The 10,106-nt window shown below is 36.6% G+C and overlaps 1 long non-coding RNA gene across 1 annotated transcript in view; it reads left to right on the forward strand.

The window, feature by feature from the left end:
- The window catches only part of LOC118018044, a 209,529-nt gene extending 201,094 nt beyond the window's left edge, over window positions 1-8,435 (forward strand). The window contains exon 3 of the long non-coding RNA XR_004681302.1: window positions 8,390-8,435. This is a non-coding gene — a long non-coding RNA (uncharacterized LOC118018044). The remainder of the gene's footprint in view (window positions 1-8,389) is intronic.
- The last annotated feature ends 1,671 nt before the right edge of the window (window positions 8,436-10,106 follow it).

The raw sequence follows: 10,106 nt of genomic DNA on the forward strand, positions 1-10,106 counted from the left end.
GAGTTCAGAATCATCACTTTAAAGATACTAGCTGGGCTTGAAAAAAGCATGGAAGTTATTAGAGAAACTCTTCCTGGAGAAGTAAAAGAACTAAAATCTAACCAAGTAGAAATCAAAAAGGCTATTCATGAGGTGCAATCAAATATGGAAGCTCTAACTGCTAGAATAAATGAGGCAGAAGAGAGAATCAGTGATATAGAAGACCAAATGATGGAAAATAAAGGAGCTGAGAAAAAGAGAGAGAAACAACTACTGGATCACGAGGGCAGAATTCAAGAGATAAGTGATACAATAAGACGAAACAACATTAGAATAATTGGGATCCCAGAAGAAGAAGAAAGAGAGAGAGGGGCAGAAGGTATATTGGAGCAAATTATAGCAGAGAACTTCCCTAATTTGGGGAAGGAAACAGGCATCAAAATCCAGGAAGCACAGAGAACCCCTCTCAAAATCAATAAAAATAGGTCAACACCTTGACATCTAATAGCAAAACTTACGAGTCTCAGAGACAAAGAGAAAATCCTGAAAGCAGCTCAGGACAAGAGATCTGTAACCTACAATGGTAGAAACATTAGATTGGCAACAGACCTATCCACAGAGACCTGGCAGGCCAGAAAGGACTGGCAGGATATATTCAGAGCACTAAATGAGAAAAATATGCAGCCAAGAATTCTATATCCAGCTAGGCTGTCATTGAAAATTGAAGGAGAGATAAAAAGCTTCCAGGACAAACAAAAACTAAAGGAATTTGCAAACACAAAACCAGCCCTACAAGAAATCTTGAAAGGGGTCCTCTAAGCAAAGAGAGACCCTAAAAATAACATAAACCAGAAAGGAACACAGACAATATACGGTAACAGTCACCTTACAGGCAATACAATGGCACTAAATTCCTATCTTTCAATAGTTACCCTGAATGTAAATGGGCTAAATGCCCCAATCAAAAGACACAGGCTATCAGACTGGATAAAAAAAGAAGACCCACCAATATGCTGTCTGGAAGAGACTCACTTTAGACCCACAGACACCTCCAGATTGAAAGTGAGGGTGTGAAAAAGAATTTACCATGCTAATGGACACCAAAAGAAAGCTGGGGTGGCAATCCTTATATCAGACAATTTAGATTTTAAAGCACAGACTGTAATAAGAGATGAGGAAGGACACTATACCCTACTTAAAGGGTCTATCCAACAAGAAGATCTAACAATTGTACATATCTATGCCCCTAACATGGGAGCAGCCAATTATATAAGGCACTTAATAACAAAAGCAAAGAAACACATCGACAACAATACAATAATAGTGGGGGACTTTAACACCCCCCTCACTGAAATGGACAGATCGTCTAAGCAAAAGATCAACAAGGAAAAAAAGACTTTAAATGACACCCTGGACAAAATGGACTTCACAGATATATTCAGAACATTCCATCTAAAAGCAATGGAATATACATTCTTCTCTATTGCCCATGGAACATTCTCCAGAATAGATCACATCCTAGGTCATAAATCAGGTCTCAACTGGTACCAAAAGATTGGGATCATTCCCTGCCTATTTTCAGACCACAATGCTTTGAAACTAGAACTCAATCACAAGAGGAAAGTCGGAAAGAACTCAAATACATGGAGGCTAAAGAGCATCCTACTAAAGAATGAATGGGTCAACCAGGAAATTAAAGAAGAATTAAAAAAATTCATGGAAACCAATGAAAATGAAAACACAACTATTCAAAATCTTTGGGATGCAGCAAAGGCAGTAAAAGAGGAAAGTATATAGCAATACAAGCCTTTCTCAAGAAACAAGAAAGGTCTCAAGTACACAACCTAACCCTACACCTAGAGCTGGAAAAGAAGAGCAAATAAAGCCTAAACCCAGCAGGAGAAGAGAAATAATAAAGATCAGAGCAGAAATCAATGAAATAGAAACCAAAAGAACAGTAGAACAGATCAACAAAACCAGGAGCTGGTTCTTTGAAAGAATTAACAAGATTGATAAACCTCTGGCCAGACTTATCAAAAAGAAAAGAGAAATGACCCAAATCAACAAAGTCATGAATGAAAGAGGAGAGATCACAACCAACATCAAAGAAATACAATTATAAGAACATATTATGAGCAACTCTATGCCAGCAAATTAGAAAACCTGGAAGAAATGGATGCATTCCTGGAGATGTATCAACTACCAAAACTGAACCAGGAAGAACTAGAAAACCTGAACAGACCTATAACCACTAAGGAAATTGAAGCAGTCATCAAAAATCTCCGAAAAAACAAGAACCCAGGGCCAGATGGCTCCCCAGGGGAATTCTATGAAACATTTAAAGAAGAATTAATACCTATTCTGAAACTGTTCCAAAAAATAGAAATGGAAGGAAAACTTCCAATCTCGTTTTATGAGGCCAGCATTACCTTGATCCCAAAACCAGACAAAAACCCCATCAAAAAGGAGAATTACAGACCAATATCCTTGATGAACATGGATGCAAAAATTCTCACCAAAATACTAGCCAATAGGATCCAACAGTACATTAAAAGGATTATTCACCACGACCAAGTGGGATTTATCCCTGGGCTGCAAGGTTGGTTCAACATCCGCAAATCAATCAACGTGATACAATACATTAAAAAAAGAAAGAACAAGAATCATTTGATCCTCTCAATAGATGCAGAAAAAGCATTTGACAAAGTACAGCATCCTTTCTTGATCAAAACTCTTCAGAGTATAGGGATAGAGGGTACATACCTCAATATCATAAAAGCCATGTATGAAAAACAGCTAATATCATTCTCAATGGGGAAAAACTGAGAGCTTTCCCCCTAAGGTCAGGAACGCGGCAGGGATGTCCACTATCGCAACTGCTATTCAACATAGTATTGGAAGTCCTAGCCACAGCAATCAGACAACAAAAAGAAATCAAAGGCATCCAAATCGGCAAAGAAAAAGTCAAACTCTCACTCTTTGCAGAGGATATGATACTTTATGTGGAAAACCCAAAAGACTCCACCCCAAAACTGCTAGAACTCATACAGGAATTCAGTAAAGTGGCAGGATATAAAATCAATGCACAGAAATCAGTGGCATTCCTATACACCAACAACAAGACAGAAGAAAGAGAATTAAGGAGTCGATCCCATTCACAATTGCACCCAAAACCATAAGATACCTAGGAATAAATCTAACCAAAGAGGCAAAGGATCTGTACTCAGAAAACTATAAAATACTCATGAAAGAAATTGAGGAAGACACAAAGAAATGGAAAAACGTTCCATGCTCATGGATTGGAAGAACCAATATTGTGAAAATGTCAATGCTACCTAGAGCAATCTACACATTCAATGCAATCCCCATCAAAATACCATCCACTTTTTCCAAAGAAATGGAACAAATAATCCTAAAATTTGTATGGAACCAGAAAAGACCCCGCATAGCCAGAGGAATGTTGAAAAAGAAAAGCAAAGCTGGCGACATCACAATTCCAGACTTCCAGCTCTATTACAAAGCTGTCATCATCAAGACAGCATGGTACTGGCACAAAAACAGACACATAGATCAATGGAACAGAATAGAGAGCCCAGAAATGGACCCTCAACTCTATGGTCAACTAATCTTTGCGAAAGCAGGAAAGAATGTCCAATGGAAATAAGACAGTCTCTTCAACAAATGGTGTTGGGAAAATTGGACAGCCACATGCAGAAGAATGAAACTGGACCATTTCCTGACACCACACACAAAAATAGACTCCAAATGGTTGAAAGACCTCAATGTGAGACAGGAATCCATCAAAATCCTAAAGGAGAACACAGGCAGCAACCTCTTCGACCTCAGCCGCAGCAACTTCTTCCTAGAAACATCGCCAAAGGCAAGGGAAGCAAGAGCAAAAATGACCTCTTGGGACTTCATCAAGATAAAAAGCTTTTGCACAGCAAAAGAAACAGTCAACAAAACCAAAAGACAACCGACAGAATGGGAAAAGATATTGGCAAATGACATATCAGATAAAGGGCTAGTATCCAAAATCTATAAAGAACTTATCAAACTCAACACCCAAAGAGCAAGAATCCAATCAAGAAATGGGCAGAAGACATGAACAGACATTTTTCCAAAGAAGACATCCAAATGGCCAACAGACACATGAAAAAGTGCTCAATATTGCTCGGCATCAGGGAAATCGAAATCAAGACCTCAATGAGATACCACCTCATACCAGTCAGAATGGCTAAAATTAACAAGTCAGGAAATGACAGATGTTGGCAGGGATGTGGAGAAAGGGGAACCCTCCTACACTGTTGGTGGGAATGCAAGCTGATGCAGCCACTCTGGAAAACAGTATGGAGGTTCCTCAAAAAGTTGAAAATAGAGCTACCATATGATCCAGCAATTGCACTACTGGGTATTTACCCCAAAGATACAAAAGTAGGGATCCGAAAGGGTACGTGCACCCCGATGTTTATAGCAGCAATGTCCACAATAGCCAAACTGTGGAAAGAGCCAAGATGTCCATCGACAGATGAATGGATAAAGAAGAAGTGGTATATATATACAATGGAATATTATGCAGCCATCAAAAGGAATGAGATCTTGCCATTTGCAATGAGGTGGATGGAACTGGAGGGTGTTATGCTGAGCGAAATAAGTCAAACAGAGAAACACATGTATCATATGACCTCACTGAATGAGGAATTCTTAATCTCAGGAAACAAACTGAGGGTTGCTGGAGGGGGGTGGGGTCGATGGGATGGGAAGACTGGGTGATAGACACTGGGGAGGGTATGTGTTCTGGTAAGCGCTGTGAATTGTGCAAGACTGTTGAATCTCAGATCTGTACCTCTGAAACAAATAATGCAATATATGTTAAGGAAAAAAAAAAGAAGATAGCAGGAGGGGAAGAATGAATGGGGGGAAATCGGAGGGGTAGATGAACCATGAGAGATGATGGACTCTGAAAAACAAACTGAGGGTTCTAGAGGGGAGGGGGTGGGAGGATGGATTAGCCTGGTGATGGGTATTGAGGAGGGCACTTTCTGCATGGAGAACTCGGTGTTATGCACAATGAATCATGGAACACTATATCTAATACTAATGATGTAATGTGTGGGGATTAACATAACAATAAAAAAATTAAAAATTTTGTGTATGTTTTATGAACTATTTCCAGGTTGACTCTAAGGGTTTTTGTTTAGGTACCACCCGCTTTAGGTATGATTTTTATTGAATGTCCTAAGCATGTGGGCTGTTTTTATTTTATATACGAATGGGCTTTCTTTTGTCTACTAAATGCTTGCAAATACACATTCATCAAGTCCTCAGTTTTTGTGTTCTATACATTATCACTTATCTCAAATTGTGTACTTCAGTCAAAATGTTGACAGTATAGTTCCTCAAATTCTTTGTTTTGAATTTTGTCCCCAGCTCAGCGGCGCCTCTACCACCAATTCTTATGAACCTGATTTTTTATATTCTCCCTCTTCTTTCTCTGAACAATATATTCTATTACTAATACCCTTCTGCTGTTTTCCAAATCATTGTGGTATAAAAGATCTCCCCAGATTAAGATGAGTGAGTCCCATGATCTGGGACCACATCTGGGCCTGCCTTCTCCTCTTATATGTTACCATTAGGTGTAGAACGTGATGCCCATTATTGTAATCATTGATTTAGTTTTTAGGAATTATGACTGCATTTCTTTCCTCCAATGTTCCATTAATAATCTAGCAAACTTTGAAGGATTTTCTACTTAAACAATTGTACTCCTTCAACTCCTTCCCCCCTCCCCAGAAAATACGCCACAGACACATACACTTTTATAGGTTTTATCAACACATTTCCCCCATCTTTCTCCATTACCTTGTCTGTTCCCAACTTTATTTCCTTCCATTTAGCAAAATAGTCTCTCTCTGATCCTTATATCTAGTGCCTTCTTTTGCATTCATACCATTTACTTTACCATCATAGCTTATTTTTTATCTCCTTCAAACAGTATTTGTTCTTAATTAAAATTATCTTCTTTCAGAAAAATTAGGAAATTCCAATGTATGGGTTGAAGAGATAATACACATTCCTTCTTCCTTAAAGATGTCATAAATTTTATTTTTGAATGTAAGTAATCATAGGCAAAAGGACTTGTGAGGTTCTAGGATCATTCCCCCACTCCACTGGAATTCTAAAAGGCAAGTTTCAGGTAACTAGATAGTGGATTTTGTTTGGTAATTTTCATATTTCACATACATTTATAATTATTCAATAAATACTTTAGATATTAATTTTTTTAATATTCAGAACTTAAAATTTATAATTAGTTGGAGGGGTGCCTGGGTGGCTCAGTCAGTTGAGGGTCAAACTCTTGGTATACCCTCAGGTCATGATCTCAGGGTCATGAGTTTGAGCCCCATATTGGGATCCTCACTCAGTGGGCAGTCTGCTTGAGATTCTCTTCCTCTTGCTCTCCTTTTGCCCCTCCCCCTACTCCTCACTCTCTCTCAAATAAATAAATAAATCTTTAAAAAATTATAATTAGTTGGAAAGAACACTTTATTTTATGGAACAGGCCACTTCTGACTTAGGATTTTTATGCAGAGACATATGGTGTATAAGACAATGGCTACTCTCTGCTAATTGTGACACTGTATATGTCTTGTTGATTAGAGATGGGCATATGAAAGCATCTATAACAGCACTTACCACAATGAGCCTTCAATAAAAGTTTAGGGTGGTTTACTATAGAATTATAAATAACAAAATGAAAACAAGGCAAACAATTGTGAATACAGAGAAGATGATGAGGTATTGAATTAGTTGATGTGTTCTCTGGAAAGTAGGATAGTTCTGCAAAATGTCTAGAAATTCATAAAGTGTTGTGCAGCAATTCCTGGTATTTCATTATTTTTCTGGCTAGTATCACACTATTCTGAACATTAGAATACTCTCTTTCCTGCCAAAAATGGTCAACACTTTCCTTCACAGTTTGTTTCTCCCTAATGTAAATGTAGCTTCCAATATCTTTCTGGAATTTAATGGGACATGTTATTCACTATACAGAATTTATTTGGCTGGAAAAGCATCTTTTCTTCAAAGTGATTTCTAATATCCAATAACTGACAAAAGACAAGCACATAGTGAGGGATATATAGTTTATCTATCTGTCCTTTTTATCTATTCACCTATCTATCCAACTATGTTAAATAGAAATATGTATTTATGTAAATATATACATATTTATATCTACAGATGTTAAATACGTGTATTTCGTTTCCAATAGTAGCCTTTAGGAAAATTGAGTTGGTAATGTAATTTGCATAATATTCAGCCCTTTAAATTAAGGGTTCTTTTGGTCACTCTTGCAATGGATTAAGAAGATGCTCATTTTTTTCTGTTCTAACCTGCTACAGGTACCTTTACAAAATTATACTTCTCAGTTAGGAGCACCATTTCCCACCATCTCTTTTCCTACCCTGATATTCTTTGTCACCTACTGGATTAAAGGTTTGCAGAGTTTAGAGGGTAGAGAGCAGATGTCCATGGTGCTGATTCACTGAGATTTGTGCCTGAATTTAACAGTACATGAATGAGGCTTATTGTGAGGGAGATGTAGGAGAGGAATGTAATACAGTTCCTATTGTACCTAAATAGTATGTGTTTGTGTATGGTGAAATGGAGAAGTAAGAATGGACAGCAGCAAAATACCTATATATTTTGCCTATCACTTTATTTCTCTTTTAGCAGGTAGATGGGAGAAAATATGTACAAAGTTTCATCTACAAATAATTGAAACAGGTTGTGAAAGTTTGAGTTATTTTTTTTTTTTTACTGTCTATAGTGTATATTATCTAGAAGCAGAATTCACTTAAATGCCAACATATTGCTTATCAACTTATCAAATGAATGACAGTCATTTCTCACAATCTATGAATCTTTTCCAGGAAAATTATGAGACATGAAATAAAAACACTTGCTAAAATACAGTAAAAAAGTCAGTGGGAAAAACTAAACAATGGAGCTGACACCCACTACTACTTAAAACTCAGTGTTATGACTAGAAAAATATTTATGTTGGTAATGTGTATATAATAAGAAAATATTTAAATTACAAGTATTTTACTTTTCATAGTACTACAGCCTCTCCCAGTAAAATAGCATGCAATTAAGTGGTTTTATTTTTATTTTTTTGTGGTGTATTATTATCTGGAGTCTATTTTTGTGTCTTGGAAGTTCCAGATGACATAATTTTCATCACTAGATTGTGCATTTAAAGCTATGATAACAGCAATATGTAGGGAGGTACTTTTTAAAAGCCATCCTGGAGTGATTATAAACATTTCATAGCTGATCAGCATCATTTTACCAAGGCATATATTGCTCTAAATGCACTCTTTCAACTTCCTTATATTTACAGAGATTGAAGAGTACCACGGGAAGGCTGTATCGCTGTATCATGTGCTGCTTGTGCTTCTAAAGTGTCCAGTGGATTTTTAATCATATGAGGTAAATACTAAATTTATTTTAATTATATTTTCAGGATGAAATGAAATACCATTTTGTGTCTTCAGACTTATTTTTTTTATAACAAGAAGGAAATTAGTTTTGTTTTATTTAATCATGCATTTAATTAAGTAGTTCCCCTGGTTTGTGAGCCCCAAAGTGACTGGGAGAAGTAATGGCATATCAACAATCCACTCTTAGGCTTCTACATTTTTCTCTATCAAACTATTATCTATGTTATATGTGATATGTTTCCAGTAGTCTGTATACCGTTTTTATTTGCTTAAAGTGATTTTTGTCCTTTTAAACACTATGGTAACGGTAACATAGTTCAATGTTCTAGTTCAAATTTATACATGAAGCATAATGGCTAAACATATTTTCTTTATTAATACTTATGACGTGGGTAACGATATTGGAGGTATATATCACTATTAATTTGAAGTGGAAAGTGAGTTATTTCTGGGCTTTTTTTTTTCTTTAGTTTTGGCAGGCAGAACATTTACGAATTCTGTATTTAAGAAAAAAAATACACCTGAAAGAATAGAAACTACTTTATAACCTTTTAGGGGCCTTTCTTGTGTGGTGTAGATAACTTTCTTTTCCTTGCAAAGACTTACTAGTTTTTCTACCTCCTCTTTCTCTGCTAGTGGTCATCAAGCGTCGCAACAAGGTTTTAATTTTTTTATTATTTTTAATTTTTTTTTTCGTTTTGGTTGTCAGAGAACAAATGGAGACATTGGCAATAGCTGTTTTCTGTTCACCACCTAACATTACAGGGAGAGGAATTAGGAATTGAGGGGTGCTCAGAAAGATAAGTCTTGGCTAGTACCTGTTAAGGAAGCCCTTGTTGAATGCAACTACAGTGAGACATATGGGGCTGCTTGCATATGTCCTCATGAAGACCAAAAGTGAAGTAAAGAACATTTTCTTCTGAAAAATGGGTGTCCTAGAAAAGAAGTAGGCCTGCTTCTGGCAGTCTTTTACAAGTCTATCAGACAAACAACGATGGCAAGGAAAGAATGCCTTTGTTTGTGAACAGTCTACCCAGGTATTAATGGTGGACACACACACACACACACACACACACTGTTGTTTTGGGGCCAAAGGAAACTGACACTTTCTTTACACAGAAATATAGATTTAATTGAAAAAAGTATGTTTCAAGGAGCAATGGAAGAAAAATTAAACAGGAACAAAATATACTGAATTGGTGAGATTTTTTTTTTTAAACAATAAAGACATCATTGACCAAATTTAAATCATGGACTGAAAGATGAGGCATATGGCTCACATTTTATGAGGCTCTCCATTATGTTGACTTAGATAATAGGGAAGGAACAGACAGTCATATAAAGAGAAGTAGGGGAAACTGCTCATTTGCTCAGCACAAAAGTGTCTATCATTCACAGGGCTCTTCCAATCAAAAAGAACATTCATTGGTACTTAAAATATAAATTTAACGTGATTTGAGGACACTGTGAAATATAATTGCTGCTTTGGATATTTCTTAGTATACTCTTTCATAGTTATTTTAGCCAGTTTAAGTAATCCTGATAAGTAAACCTATATTTTCCACTTGAATTTATGGTAAGTTCTACAATCTATCCCTGATGGTGAACCCAGAGAAC

Source organism: Mirounga leonina, unplaced genomic scaffold, assembly GCF_011800145.1.
Source record: "Mirounga leonina isolate KUSES-001 unplaced genomic scaffold, KU_Mleo_1.0 Mir_170, whole genome shotgun sequence".
NCBI classification, from domain to species: Eukaryota; Metazoa; Chordata; class Mammalia; order Carnivora; family Phocidae; genus Mirounga; species Mirounga leonina.